Source organism: Oncorhynchus mykiss, chromosome 19 (genome assembly GCF_013265735.2).
Source record: "Oncorhynchus mykiss isolate Arlee chromosome 19, USDA_OmykA_1.1, whole genome shotgun sequence".
NCBI classification, from domain to species: domain Eukaryota; kingdom Metazoa; phylum Chordata; class Actinopteri; order Salmoniformes; family Salmonidae; genus Oncorhynchus; species Oncorhynchus mykiss.
This window is the reverse complement of record NC_048583.1, coordinates 38,023,428-38,033,718: the sequence shown is the minus strand read 5'-3', so window position 1 is coordinate 38,033,718 and position 10,291 is coordinate 38,023,428. Positions and strand designations below refer to the sequence as shown.

Genomic DNA, 10,291 nt, shown 5'->3' with positions numbered 1-10,291 from the left:
TCTTCCTTAAAACTTTCACTAAATGTTTCAATAAGACTTAAAAACACTTCTAGCTTAGTTTGGGTTAACTGTTTCTAACTCCAAGCACAGATAGGGCACATGGAAATTAATTTGCTTAGGCATTAATCATGCAAATACATGAAAAAAATGATAATGGCACGGCGTCATTGAGATTCAAACCGTATAATCTTCTCTATCCATGGAATTAGTCCACTGTGCCACCAGGATAGAGCTAGCATGCAAAGTGGTTCTATTTAGCCTGTTCAAACAGACCCCATTTCAAAGGAAACAAGCACTCATCAAGATTAGGGGTGGCCAATTAGTAGGCTCGGCCAACACACCTGAACACACTTCACAAGATAGGGGATAGAGAGAGTTTTGTTGACGCTGATAGAGGAATGTATCATTTTTTTTATCCTACTAATGTTGTCTTGTGGTTTATATGGAAAGTTTTCTTAATGTTCAGAGAACATGACTTTAAATAGAACCACGAGGAACACTGTAGGAAATGGTATGCTGAAGTACTGAAATTGCCAGAGAATAAGGTTTTTTCTTAACGCCCTCGAAACAATTTGAAAACATCACTTTAAATAGAACCATGATGAAACCTGGTGGAAAGGTTATGCTGAAGTATTGACATTCCCACAGGAGAACATTGTTTCTTTACATTCTCTGAACTATTTGAGAACATTTCCAATGTCAAACCAGTTGGAGAATGTTTCTAGAACATTACCATTTTTTAAATAAATTTAACCATGTTTGAACTTTTAGGAAACATTGTGTTAAAGTATTGAAATGTCAAGAAAATAACATTATTTTGTCAAATTCCTTAAATATGCTGAGAATGTTCCAAAGGCAAGCAAATATCTTGCTCTATTTCTAGAATGTTGTGGGAAGGTTGTGTGCAAAATAACCATAGGACAACCTCACTCTCACCAATCTTAAAGAAACATATGGTTCTCAGAAAGTTATCTGTTAGCTGGGATGTGACAATGCTGGTTTTGCTAGTGACTAGTTTATGCACCAGTGTCCAAAACACAGCAAAGGCTGGTCACCAGCAAAACACAGCGAAGGCTGGTCACCAGCCAAACACAGCAAAGGCTGGTCACCAGCCAAACACAGCAAAGGCTGGACACCAGCCAAACACAGCAAAGGCTGGCCACCAGCCAAACACAGCAAAGGCTGGTCACCAGCAAAACACAGCAAAGGCTGGTCACCAGCCAAACACAGCAAAGGCTGGTCACCAGCAAAACACAGCAAAGACTGATCACCAGCAAAACACAGCAAAGGCTGGTCACCATAAAACACATCGAAGGCACATCAGAAACACAACAAAGGCACCACAAAAAATGTTGTGAAGACTGGTCACCAGCAAAACTAGCACCTATGCTGGACCAGTGGTCTATGCCGTTTTTTTCAGCAGGGTTATCAGGCCTCAACATCAGATTCAGTGACCTGCAGATTTTGAAAGTTGAAGGGATGAATGCTGACTGCTTTTGACATCTTTATTATCACCCTTTTGTTCTGGTTCTGTCAGCAAGGTTAGCAAGACACTGCTGCTAGATACATCAACTTGTGGCTTGGCTCACTGTCTAATGTGCATTGTTGTATACTTATAACATTCTTGATATGTCTAACGTTTTCTGTAAGATGATCGTGGAATGTGAAAATGAATATTGGCAAAACTGCATTGAGACTATGTACACATCAAGTTTCTATTTAGTTACAGATCATTCATTTTTCTGTAAACCAGAAAACAGAGACATTGTGTAAGCAGCTGGCGGTGATTCATCGGGGGCTCGACGGATATATCAAAACAGTAGTAAAAGCAATACATTTATTAATTTATAAGGAGTGACTGAGTTGTTTATCAAACTTGCGGTCTCCAGCTTGGATATTTGTTTAATCAAATTTGTTTGTAATGTCAACATTGCACGACAGCTTTATTTGAAAGACTGAAAAGGAAATATATGTCATATACTGTGTAAAGTGTGTATGTGTGTAAGTATAGCACTGTTACAGGGTGTGTTTCATATGCTGCAGGTCCTCTGAAAACTATACCATTATTTGATAAGACATTGTGTTAAGAAAATTAGGTTCGACCGCCAAGTCAGCTAGAAGTCAACTATTCCCCTCCGACACAATTAAATGGAAAGCCTTAATCCACCATGAGAAAGGGACTTGAGTTTGTCAAGATGTAAAGTCCCCATAGCTAGGCCTCAGATGTGGATGACTCACACGTGACATCACAGTTTACAGTCGGATGCCACACTCGGGGTGCCCAACCTCATGCTTGGAATTTTGTGGAGATGTAGGTGGTCAGGCGATGAGGTCACCGTGCAGCTAAGGGCTTTGGGAAACGCCATAGCCTCTTGTTTGGGATCCGCTGTGCTTCCGATCTCTCCGTGGGAACCAATGCCCTGCATATGTGTGCCATGGAAAAAGCACTGCAAGTAGAATGGAGTCCCAGGCCCCCAGGTTCCACCCAGCACTACATAATTAAACAAGGAGGGAATTTTACACACTTTAAAGAGAGTCCCTCTCCACTTTACTTTGGGCCAACAGCGCGTAATTGCTTTTGCTGGAAAAGCTGAAGTTTTGGGGAGCGGTCTAAATATCTTGGTGAAACTGGTAGCAACAGAGCTCTCCATGTAAGTATGGGTCTGTTGAAGTTGTTTGGGAGGAAAACTTTCAGATTAAAGCACCAAGGGATATACACACTGATTTTCCCTTGAAAGCAACCAACTAAACACATCCTGCGACTGCCTATAGAATCTACAACTAGATTCTTAAATGCATAAACATGCACCCTACTTTTATGGGACTGCAGGTTTGTGACATTCTAAGTAAATGGGGAGTTGTTGGAATGTATGGGGTTGTGGGAGGGGGAGGCCAGGGGTTTACAATAATTCCCTTTTGTAGGATATCCTATGATCTTTTTCTGGATGGCTGACTGAAAAGTTAATTTCTAGCTGGTAATTGTAGGTTATTTTGCCCTATGAGTGCAATTTCAGATTTGATAAACGAGTCCCTTTGGCAGTGCAGCGTTTATTTTCTGTGGGTTGATTTGAGAGTTGCAGCTCAGGGGTGGGATCCAGTCTACCCCACACGTCTGCCTGCCTGCCTGCTTGAGTCTAACCTGGGGCATGGCACCCTGACAGACAGCTCAGATCCCTACTGTAGTGTAGAGTTCACCCCACAGCACTAGAAAGGTTTCAAGTTTTACGGTGGTTACCGTGAGTTAAGTTATGTTATAAGTGCAAATGTGTACAAGTCGCTACTGACTTTTTTCTAAATCCAGTTTTATTTACGATGCTTCTACTGTATGTTATTTCTTCAGCCTCCATGTTTTAAATGTATTTATTGCACTTATAGGGTATGCTATGACAATTGGTCCACCTCCAGTTTATTTTGTTTACCTAGTAACGGTGTAGGTTAAAACCTCTTAAACTCTGACCCCCTCTGGTGGCATTTTCTAAACGACACATAATATTGTATACTACCCTCATAAAGTACATTTTGGTTTTAAAACTATAAACACGTGCTTAGTACTCTTAGACAGGTAAGAACTGTGGGATTCAGATAAAAGTGTCAAAAACAAAACAACTACTACAGAGGCCGAGATACAGCAGACCAAACAAACCTGAAATGTACCGTTTTTTAAATGTATTTTTTATTTGGAGGGTTGGAGTACCCCCAATTGTCCCCATGTTGAGGAATAAGAGATTTGAAAGGTTTTAGATAAAACATGTCACCAATTACTGTTCCCAAAACAATAACAAATTCTCAGATCATTTACCTAATGGTGGTGCTCTAAACATGCACAAATTCCCCCTTTCCATGCGTACTAAATATTTAGACATTTGATGACATTGCATACATCTGATTTTAAATCTGCGGTTAGGGGGCACTTTGCAACCTGAGCTGAAGTGTGCTGAGAAGCCCTTAACATCATGGTTTAGTCACATTACCTGTAATTCACAGTCAAAATCAGCATGTTGCTGAACATTTACCACCGAATGAGTCTTAGAGCTGTCATGCCACACAATGTAAAATCCCAGAATGTTACGTTGGTCATCCTAATGAAGCACAACCGCAAAAAACATGAAAACATTTGAGAGAGAAAACGTAAACCTTCAAGTGATGCATTGTAGTTTTCCTCGTCAGGCACTCAGTGCTAATCCGCCTGGCTAACTCAAGCCACATTTTCTGCTCTCTGCACTTTCACAGTGGTCCCTGGGGCTAGTTGACATGACACAAATTTTCCGCTGTCAATAAAAAGATAAATAAATTATAAAATGGTGATTTCAAAATGACTCACAAGCATTAGGCTTGTTTTATTTTTTTAAACTGAAGGACCCTTAAGATGGCTGCAGCTAGAAATCATGCACTTTTACTATGGCAGCGGCTGAGGGGCCTGGGAGCAGCTGTGTGTGTGTGTGTGTGTGTGTGTGTGTGTGTGTGTGTGTGTGTGTGTGTGTGTGTGTGTGTGTGTGTGTGTGTGTGTGTGTGTGTGTGTGTGTGTGTGTGTGTGTGTGTGGACTAATAGGTTTATGTACTATATGCCTTATCTGTGCCAGTAGATTCACCATGTCTTCTGCATATCACAAACTAAGCCTTGCTTTTTCAGCAGCTTCATACATACAATTTCAAGACACCCCTTTCCCTATGTGTTATTTCATGGCAATACTAAACAATTTGGATGAGTTGAAATAATCCCAGTACTCTGGATAAGGTTCACAGCACAGGGAGTAGAGATAGGATACCATGCTGGATGAAATGATGGACAGGCTATCCAATCTTGGATCCTCCTTTTAAGAGTTGGAAACACATCTCCCCATCATGTTTTATTGTGTTGTGTTCTCTAGGTCTCCGGTTCCACTGTAACCAACACCTCCTATCCCAATCTGCTTTTCCTCCCTTGGTGCCACGGGTGTGAAAAACGGAAAGCCCAAACCTCACCGTGTGGGCCTCCTGGTCACTGTGGCAACCGTTCAAACATGGCAGCGGTTGGTGCTGGGTTAACTGCCACATTTGTTGCATTGCTCCATCGGTTACCCCTCCAGTACCTTGTGCCATCAGTGGGGAGCCTGAAACACAGCAGGAAAGAGGAGGTGAGACGAGAAGGATGGATAGGAGGGGGAAAAGGGGGCAACCCAGGACCTTCTCTGAGGTCTCCAACCCACCACGTGTACGCTGGTTGGATCCAGAACACACCAGCGTTCCCCATGGTGTCTCTCCCAGCACGGCTCCAGCTGTTAGCAGCTTGTAAAAAAAAACGTTTTATGACAGTGTATCTGTTATTTATTTATCACTCCTGAGTAAGAAACACAAGCAATTAGCTACAGTACACACAGTCTCCTGGCAGAGAGAGGGACGAGCTGCCAGGTTTCAACCACAAGATGACTTTCCACCACTGAGGCCTATTCGTCAAAGCAGCTCGGTCAATTAGCCTTCTTTCTTAACAATTGACCAGAGGTAACCAAGGGAAACGCCTGCTTTCCTTTAATCTGGCTCAACTTCCAGATACAGCTAAATCTTTGGTATATTTTCAAGGAGATACCAAAATAGTGAAATCAACCTCAATTTGAGATCCCTGAGACTGGTGTTGACAATACATCAACAGAAACCCCTCTGCTGGCCTTAAATGGAAATGAGGCTTGTTGCCGTTAGGGAAGCACAGTAATATGCTGTTTACGTGGTTATTTTTGACTTGATTATTTGTAACTCCACAGTGTTTTAGGACATTCTTCCATCTATTGGGCGTTAGCCGTTGTTGTTATTGCCTGCATCTGCTGAAAACCAAACAATGACGGGTGGTCACCTTTCATCATGGTATGATGGGAATGGGAATGTATTTGGTAATGGGAAACGGTACAACAGCTTCGAGAAAAGTGACATCATTTGCTTTTAAACTTGTTTTCGGTATGTTTGCCAGGGGTGAAGCAAACCATCTGTGGCTGCTGGAGGGGGTCGTGGCTTTGGGGTATGGTTCAGTCCACTTTTGTTTACATGCCTGTGTTTTGTTTGGGTTTCAGGGCAATTTTTCGAGATGCGTGTTGCCTGACTGTCATTTCACAGTTATCGTGGTAGTTATCGTTGGATTCACAGACACAGATCATTTGGAGCTAAGGTCACTGAGAGCTGATCTATCCTCAAACAACTGTCTTTCTCTAATCTCTGCCCAATACTGTTCTGCAACCACACACAGACACACAGACAGACACAGATAACTGTACAGATAATTACACCCATAGAGAACTCTGTTGTGCTAGCCCAGACCGTTCAGTTGCGCTATCTCACAGCTGTTTGCTGAGGACGGTGAGGTCTCTCTGCATAAATTTCACTGATATCACCTCCATCAGAGAGCCATAAAGCTGATTTATTACAAATACAGCTCTCTTGTGTTTACTGCGCACATTCTTGGGCCTGCAACATCTTTCAAAGTGAGCACTTGCAGGTGCTCCGGCTCAGTCTCTGTGGGGCAGACTGGAATAGAAACTCAGGGTGGAAGACAGAAGGGGGAAGAGAAAGAGAGAGGAGATAACAAAGGAAGGTGGTGGGGCAAGAAAACATGGCAGCCATTACTGTGGTGATTTAGCTGGAGCTGAGGTGATAAGGATAATGCACTAAAGTGTTGAGTTACTTTCTGTCCCCACTTTCAGCTTCCCAAGAATAAATCTGGAGCTGGGCTGAAGGGTATTTTTCCTAATAGCCCAGAAGCAGATGACACGTTAACATTCCCCATTAGTCAGGGTGTTCACAGGGAATAGCAGGCTAGCTAGCTGTAGCCATCAGTAGTTTAGCTGTAGTAGTACCAGAGGTAAAGAGGGCTAGCTAGCTAACTTTAGTTAGCAGTAGTTTAGTTGTAGTATCACCAGAAGGTTAGCCATCCTTTTTTATCATCATCCATCATTGTCTTTTACCTCCCAAATGTAGAGGTACACCTCTGTAAATCATTCATTTGAACTGGTGCCTGTGCTGCTTGATTTCAAACCAAAATGAAAATGGATAGCCCTAACATCATACAGCCTCAAAATGGAGGCCAGTTGACTGCACTGACCTGGTCGGGAGAATCTCAATTTTCCCTCAGGTCGCTATATCTGTACTGTCTCTTTATCTCACCTCTTTTTCTGATAATGACACTGCAGAAAAGGCTAGAGAGGGAGAGAAGACATCTTGGCTCTGCTTGTGGAACCTTAAGTAGTTCAACAATAATAAGCGAGAGGACAGAGAGACGAGAAATGTGAGACATTCCAGAAATGCGAGGGAGCTGCTGGCTTTGTGGATACAGCGGGAGATTGACCAAACCTAACACCAGGAACTCTGACCCGCTGATCTGCATCTTTGTGTCTCTCTGCTCTGCCCTAAGTACCTCACACAGCCCCCCCTCCCTCTCTCTCTCTCTCTCTCTCTCTCTCTCTCTCTCTCTCTCTCTCTCTCTCTCTCTCTCTCTCTCTCTCTCTCTCTCTCTCTCTCTCTCTCTCTCTCTCTCTCTCTCTCTCTCTCTCTCTCTCACACACACACAGTATCAAAAGCATATGGCTTGCTGAATGCGAGTGAGAATAAGGAGGAGAGATTCTTCTGGCAACATCTCCGCACACAAAGCAAGGGAGAGAGTTGTTGATTACCTTGAGGGTCAGCAGTCACTGGAAAGAGAAGAGTAGAACAGCAGGAGCTCCAGATTTTCTGGCTTGTGAAGAGAGAGGAAAGATTATGAGGAAATCACTCACTTTGATGGAAGCCTTTTAGCAAACTTGTCAGCTATAAATGTGTTCATTTTTGCATCAGACAGGCTCCCACTCATCCCACTTCTTCGCCATTTTTCTTCTCTCTCTCTCTTCCCCTTCTCTTTTCCTCTCTCTTCATTTGGGCAATCTTTTGTTGCTGAATGAAAAAAAATCCCACTGAAATTTTAGACTGGATTTGGCCTAATGAAATATGGATCAACCCCTACAAACACATTCATTAATTATAATAATTATATTTCACATTTCCTGTTGCTGCAGGATTATTTTTCTGTTGTTGCAAACTGCCTCAGATTAAGATTTGACATCTGTATAAAGATGAGTAACAGCTACCGTAAACAGTACAATTGTTCTTTAAAGCACCTGTTTTGTCCACTGTGTGTCAAGCTCTCTGTTTGTTTACACACGCACGCACACACACACACACACACACACACACACACGCGCACACAAAGCAACATGTAAACAGATATACCCACAAACGTCCTACCGCTGGTCACAATCTGGCCTGTGTTTACTTCCCAGCATTTATTCACGGGGTGGAAATATTTATCCTTGATGAAGCATGCATTTATCCTGCTTTTTTCTCCCCGACCACAACCTCTAAAATCAAATAAACGAGAGAGCTGTATTCTTTTCTTCATGAAATCCCATCAAGAGGAATGTCTGGAAATCCATGTCCTACTCCTCCATCATCCCCTGTTCCCCTCATTACCCAACATGTTGTTCCTATTACGCCTCTACATCTTTTATTTTTATCAAGATAAATGTGCTGAGAAATCATTTCATATTCCTCTTTTGCTTATTGCCTGCTCAAACAAGGGTTCACTAAACTGAACCAATTTGCTGCGTGGTTGTGGTGTTGGAGGTATTCTCTCAGAGCATATTGCTTTGACTTCATAAAGGCTGTACATGAACAGACGTACTGAGCTTTGTTGGCTTTTTCAAACATAAGGAGTAGTTTACTTGGCTTTCATTAAGGATGGAACACAAGCCGGACGACTTTACGAAGTTACAGAGAGCACAGGCGGCTGGTGGCACCTTCATTGGGGAGGACGGGCTCATGGTAATGGCTGGAACAAAATAAATGGAATGGTATCGAACACATAAAACACATGGTTTACATGTTGTTGATACCATTCCATTTACTCCATTCCAGCCATTACTAGGAGCCTTCCTCCCCTCAGCAGCCTCCTGTGAAAAGAGGGAAGAAATACCATCTGTAAATATACCTATCAATCACAATCCAGACCAGAGAGGAAGAAGGAGAATCTGTGTTCTATAAGAATTTGCATTGAAATAAACAAAGGGGCCACATATCCCTCCAAAGTCACAGATTAACAAGTGACTTTCTTTCTTCAAAACAGTTATATTTATTCCAATTCTTTTAACAGCAACCCAGCTAGCAAACTCAATATCGTCTGATATATCTGGAAGTTAAACACCTCTGTTTAGCAATGACACGAAAGGGGCCCCAGTTGAGCTCATTGGGGGGTCCCTGGGAGCTGAAATGGCGAGGGCCTGCAACGGAGACTCCAGGGGAACCAGCCAGTGTCCTTCATCACGGCTGTCCACACAGAGCTGGGTGAAACGGGGGAAAAAGAAAAAAACAATTAGCCAGTGTGTGAACAAGCCCTTGTTTATTGACTTTCTGAGGAAACTTTATTAACCTGCCCAGCCTTGAATGGAAGACACCTGCTGTTCGCACTTAGGCTGTCATTACCACTGTGGAGGGAGCAGGGAGGGTCCCAGTGATGCTCGCTGCAGCCTGCTGTTCCTTTGTCCCATGCCCGTCATCCAGCAATTGAGCACTACGATGGTTACAATGAGATTGCACTTTGTTGGGTATCGTCGCTAAGCTGACAGACCTTTTTCCCCTCACTTGTCGGCAATCAAATTACAGCAGACAACCCCACTGACTCTGGTTTTGTTCATTTTGTCTGTCCGTAAAAATAGGCAGAGTGCTCTCCATGATTGACTTTTGTGAGGTTGCCGTTGGTGAAGTGGGTGATTGTGAAAGAATCATATTCGGACAATACGGATACAGAAACAATTTTAAAAGCAAAGAGACCAGGACGGACACATTGAGTCATTGTGGCTCAAGTGAAGTGGCAGGGTGCATGGGGAGGACTGGGTATTGGGATTTCACACAAAAATATTGACCGAGGTAAAAACTTAAATTTAGCATTATTGTCCCCCCCCCCCCCACCCTTTTATTTAAACGTTCCCCTTAAAAAAAACTCATATTGCTGAGCAACAGTTGCCCATGCCAGCAAAGTCGGTGGTGAGCTCACCCCTAAGAGGGACAGAAACATTGCAGTCTGTCCCTCCCAGGGCAGCGTGGAATGGGTAAGTCCTCCCAGTGAGTGACACTTCCTCTAAAGTGCATGTGTCAATGGCTAACTTTCAGCAGGACAGATAAAACACGACAGCCTGGCTTTTATCGTCCCTCCAGGGCTCAGGGACCAGAGATACTAGCCATTACAAGGACAGCACTGAGGCGAGTGTGGATGCGTGGGCTTTAGCATATCCGCAGCTAAACA

The 10,291-nt window shown here is 43.1% G+C and overlaps 1 long non-coding RNA gene across 1 annotated transcript; it reads right to left on the bottom strand.

Moving 5' to 3' along the window:
• Positions 1-3,669: 3,669 nt before the first annotated feature.
• LOC118941375 lies at positions 3,670-7,946 on the bottom strand. The gene is made up of 2 exons (XR_005037605.1): positions 7,632-7,946; positions 3,670-5,090 (listed from the first exon to the last, which is right to left on the bottom strand). It is a non-coding gene; the product is annotated as an uncharacterized LOC118941375 (long non-coding RNA).
• Positions 7,947-10,291: the final 2,345 nt, after the last annotated feature.